The sequence below is a fragment of the Penaeus monodon genome, chromosome 12 (genome assembly GCF_015228065.2).
Source record: "Penaeus monodon isolate SGIC_2016 chromosome 12, NSTDA_Pmon_1, whole genome shotgun sequence".
NCBI lineage: Eukaryota > Metazoa > Arthropoda > Malacostraca > Decapoda > Penaeidae > Penaeus > Penaeus monodon.
Genome location: NC_051397.1, coordinates 52,213,934 through 52,218,933, shown reverse-complemented (window position 1 = coordinate 52,218,933; position 5,000 = coordinate 52,213,934). Strand labels below are relative to the sequence as shown.

The following is a 5,000-nucleotide window of genomic DNA, read 5'->3' as shown; positions in this document are numbered from 1 at the left end:
GACGTACAATCAACTAAAGGGACATGTCTGATTGGTCATCCATGATCTACAGCAAAAACACTTCACATAGCTGTAAAAGTATAGTCAAAGAAAGGTATTATTTTGTTACATCTTGATCTAAAGATAATTTTTTTTACTAGAGTGATAGCCATGGGTCTAATCTAATAGATAATACCATTTTCAAATAAAAGGGAAAAAAATTACAAGTACTCATGGGATTACTTTATTAATATACATGCTTCTATTTCTGTTGACATTCATGCACAAGTTCTCACACAGACACCTACACACAGCCTTTACTATGGGACAAACATTTCCTACAAATCCCACTTTAATGTGCAGCGATCAATGAACAGTATCTACACCAAAAAGAAAAGAAAAGAAAAGAAAGAAATACCTGTCAAACAAGACATATTATCACTTGCACTTCACAAATAAATGAAAAAATATATTACCCAAATGCCGAGGGGATTCTACATTGCAAATAGAAATTACACCAAACAACATTCCTGTTCTCTTTTACACACAATAAATTGCCAGTTGCTAAACTTTGTCATTTACAGACACAATAGTAGGCACAATGTAATGAGAATAGAGGTCTTCTTAATTAAGTAAAGTGCTAATCACATTATGTGGCAATAAATAAAGTTCTGGACAATAAACTTCATTAACAATCATAAAGATACATATCATGACTAAAAACTGTTTATTGTCATTATAGAAATATTACAATCATCTAATCTTATCAAGGCAAATAATTATTCATACAAGGAATATATATTCAGTCTAAAATACTTTTTTTACCCACTTGTCTACCTACAGAACCTCAATTCAAGCATTTTAAAAATAATGAAGGTGACTTAGCAAATATAGTTTAGAAAGAAAAAAGTGAAAATTAATTTCTTGAGTGCTTAACAATAATAAAACTGAATATAAAAATCAAGGGGAAGTAATAATAAAAAAATAATAATAATTAGACCAATCAATAAGAAATATTACTAATGTCAACACAATTAAATATACATGACAATAATCCATTTATGATAAAAGTCACGATTATGATGATCATGATAACAGCAATAATGATGAAAATACTAAAGAGAGAAGTAATAACAAAATAATGATAGTGATAATTAAAACACACACAAAAAAAAATTCTATAAAAATAAAATCTATCATAAATTAAAATAAAAAATGATAATCATAATTAATCACAGCAAATAAATATTCCCTATAATAAACAGTTTACAAGGTGAAGGGCACTGGGATACTGTCATATTCATTAAGTACAGCTTCCTCTTCCTAAAACTAACTACAATTTTTTGGTTAATTTTTATTTTTTATAAACTAAAGCCTAAAAAGTACAAAGATTTATGTTCTGTCAATTTATATACATCTGCTACTTCTAATTTCTTTCCTAATACTCACTCCAGTAGCACTTACGAATCTTGGATTCTGCATGCCATAGAGCACTGTGGATTTGTATACTACTTTTGTATAGCACTCTGGGTTCTAAAACACTTGCAAATACTCCATTTCAATCTATTAGAACTTTCTCCATGCAAATCATATGAAATCGACATTAGTTTTATAATATCACATCAAAATTTATTTGATTAAAAGTAAAAAAAAAAGCCTTTTCTTTTTTTAAGAAATGTCTAGGACTACTATTAACAGGTTGACAACTGGGGTAAAGTGGGCAAAAAATCAGACTGTACAAGGGAAGGGGAATAGAACATTTATTACAACTACCTGAAAACTTAAATAATGAGGCATGTGCATAATTTTAATGAATGTTGATACATCCTAAACCTACATGAAAAAAAGATTAATATCACAACATACTCATATTTCTATATGTGTTATAATCAATAATCTAAACCTTTTAGTAAACAGATAAGCACATTATGCACAAAGATATACGCACACACGCACGCATGCATATACACACTTTCATATATACATATTTGTATAAATGTAAGTGTATCAATGCACATGTGTGTGTGTTGTATATTACACTGTACACTAATAGCTCAAGATTAATAATATAATCACATGTGATTCTGGAAGATAAAACATCCCTTGCAATGAGATTTACAGTAAAGCTATACTAAACTAATCATGAAATGTATTGGAATTTGGTTACAAATTTATGCCCCTAGAAATTATTCCATCCTTCTCAGCCCATTAATTTGTTATTCTTCAATGAATTACCTGCTCCATTTTACTCTTTGGTTTTTGTAACTTGGTGCTTATTTTCTTTAGTACTCTCTATTTTCTTGCCAAAAAATTAATACTTTGTATGAATGACATTCCTCACTGAAATATAAATAATAATAATATTATCAATAAAACGTCACACCCACAACAACCCAGTTACTGTTTGCTTCATCTGCTCTTGCAATATTACTACAGTTGCAGTTTACAGCAGTTAAAGCCACTATTACAAGAAAGGCAGCATGAGAGTGCAAAATATATAAATACATTTTTTTTGTTTCTCTATTTTTTCTTTTATATGGATTTAAGCCAACTATAGTTAAAGTCCTATCACCAGCTAAAGATATCATAATTTAAAAGTTCTCCCTACTGTTAGAAATGTTGAGTATTCCATCTATAGTTAGAATGTTTACCTTTTATTTGCAAAAACTCTCTGATACGTAACTACTATATTCTTCTATAGCTTTACGTAGCAAACAAGAGAATGTTCTTTAAATCTTCCAGTGTTCAGTATGCAAACAGCAGTACCTTTTCACACACACAGTTTGCATGGATGGTGGATGAATGCATAGGTGTTAACAGCTGTAATTGGCTATACAACAATGGAAGAAATCAGCCGCATCAATCACTTAAAAAATCACACATACATCTGAGATTTGGGAGAAGCCTTGCCATTAAATTACAAGCATTACAGTGGCTTCAGAATCAGGGACACTGGTGTAGCCTCTGACATTACATCACTACATGAATTCTAGCAAAAGCTTTCATTATAATAACTGTCTAGTAAATGTCTGATGAAAATGTATCATCAGTAACTATTTGATACTCATAAAGAAGGAAGATAAAGCAACAGAAGTCAGAAATAAAATAATGCCAATATTAGTGGGCAATAAAAGGAAAACCAATTAAATACTACTGATTTCTACATAGGAAACTATATATATAGTTTAATAAAAGTGGATTTTTTTTTTTACTCTAATAATATACTTTGGCTCCTTCTGCAAAAATCAAGAAGGAATAAATTTTTTTTATAACACAGCAAAGTGACTTAGATTCACATACTTACAGCTCTTAAGAATAAGGGTGCACCCAAGATTTCAAAATGGTTGTCAATGACTAAATATGAGTTTAATATTGATATAAAACATGCTGATGTCAGTAAAGATGTAAATACAGCACAATCTCTATATTTCAAACGATACCAGTAACAGAAACTGTTGATACCAAAGACACTGACTGGCTGAAATATGGAATTAGTCTTTCTTTCCTATAAGTGAGATCAAAATTTAAAGTAATACGTGAGAGACGTTTTGCAGAGCACCAAATAAAATCTAGGAATAAAGTATTCCATAAACATTATGAATGCAAAATACAAAGAATGTTTATCTACTATAACATAGTGATTGCTAATAAATAATACACTCTTCAAATAAATAGCTTCCAGTTCCTTAATGTATTGCTGTAATACATATTATTGAAAAACAAAGATATCAAATTAAACATTTCCTAGCCTGCTTTGCTACTACAGCCCTGAAAATATCTATGAATTAAGAGTCATCTAATACACGTCAACTTTCAATATCAGTGTGGTATCCTCTGTTTCAAATGTGTATATTTGATATAAAGAGATTCAACTATATTGACTATATACTAGCACTTTTAATTACTTAAATTACTATCCCATATCCCTCTTTACATATATAATGGACAGTTTGCATCTCCTTCATGAGATTAACATTTATGAAGTACTGGAATTGTTAAGGGACATAATACTATTCTGTATTTCTAAGATGACTTAAGATGACTTCCTTTCATTGACTAGGATTAACACATTAGAACAATGACTTCTATGGATTTAAGCCCTTACTGAAACACCCATCAGAGCTGTTCCTGAACTTTTTATATAAATATTTCAAATACTACTCAACTAACCAACCTTTCTTGCTAAAAAAAAAAAAAAAAAAAATTGTATAACACAAAATAGCAGATGTTATTAGCTTTGTATAACAACCACAAAAATATTAAGTCCTTACTGCCAATTAATTTTTTCCAGAAGCTGTGTAGATACACCCAATATAACAGATAAGAGGGTTAGCCATATTTCACTGATGAAAATTATACTCTTCTTAAACTAATCTTGACATACAAAAAATAAATCTGTGAAATAATATTCATCTTTGCTAAAGTGAATTTAATCCATGACAATGCCCTTCAGTATAGGAACTTTGATTCATTATGTATTTTCATTCAAACGGACGTGCATGAATTCTGATTTTCAAGGCTTTCTTTCTTCAGTGCACTTTCAATACAGTTAAGAAGTATATGACATTTATAACAATAGTACCAACTATAAACCAATCTGGCTATGGTATTTCTCTTGGTGAGATTCAAATACAATACCACATGAAACCACTTAGAGTAAGGCAGTAAAGTACACATGAATTCTGCCAATGCACATCTATACAAACTTTCCCTAACTGTTTAATTAACTTTGTCTCATTGTTTCAATTCTTCTCAGATTTGTTTTCTCTTCCTGACATTTAGTGTTTCTTGTTTCTGCATGATCCTTATTCACAATGCAACAAGTGAATAATCAAACACCAGTGACAATTTCACAAGCATTCAATGCGTCAGGCAGCCGACAATCAACCTCTAAAATAATAAATAAATCAAAGAAATGATAAAAATAAAAATATAAAATAGGACAGTCCAAGGCCCCAAAAAACAAATCTCCAGGACAAGTGTATGCAAACTAAGACTGTACAGTGCTGTTTAGCCAAGAC

The 5,000-nt window shown here is 30.1% G+C and overlaps 1 protein-coding gene across 2 annotated transcripts in view; it reads right to left on the bottom strand.

The window, feature by feature from the left end:
- Positions 1-209: 209 nt before the first annotated feature.
- The window catches only part of LOC119579585, a 27,359-nt gene continuing 22,568 nt past the window's right edge, over positions 210-5,000 (bottom strand). For both annotated transcript variants that reach the window (XM_037927507.1, XM_037927508.1), the window contains one exon: positions 210-5,000. This exon is cut by the window's right edge and continues 220 nt beyond it. The gene's annotated coding sequence lies outside the window, so the exon portion shown is untranslated.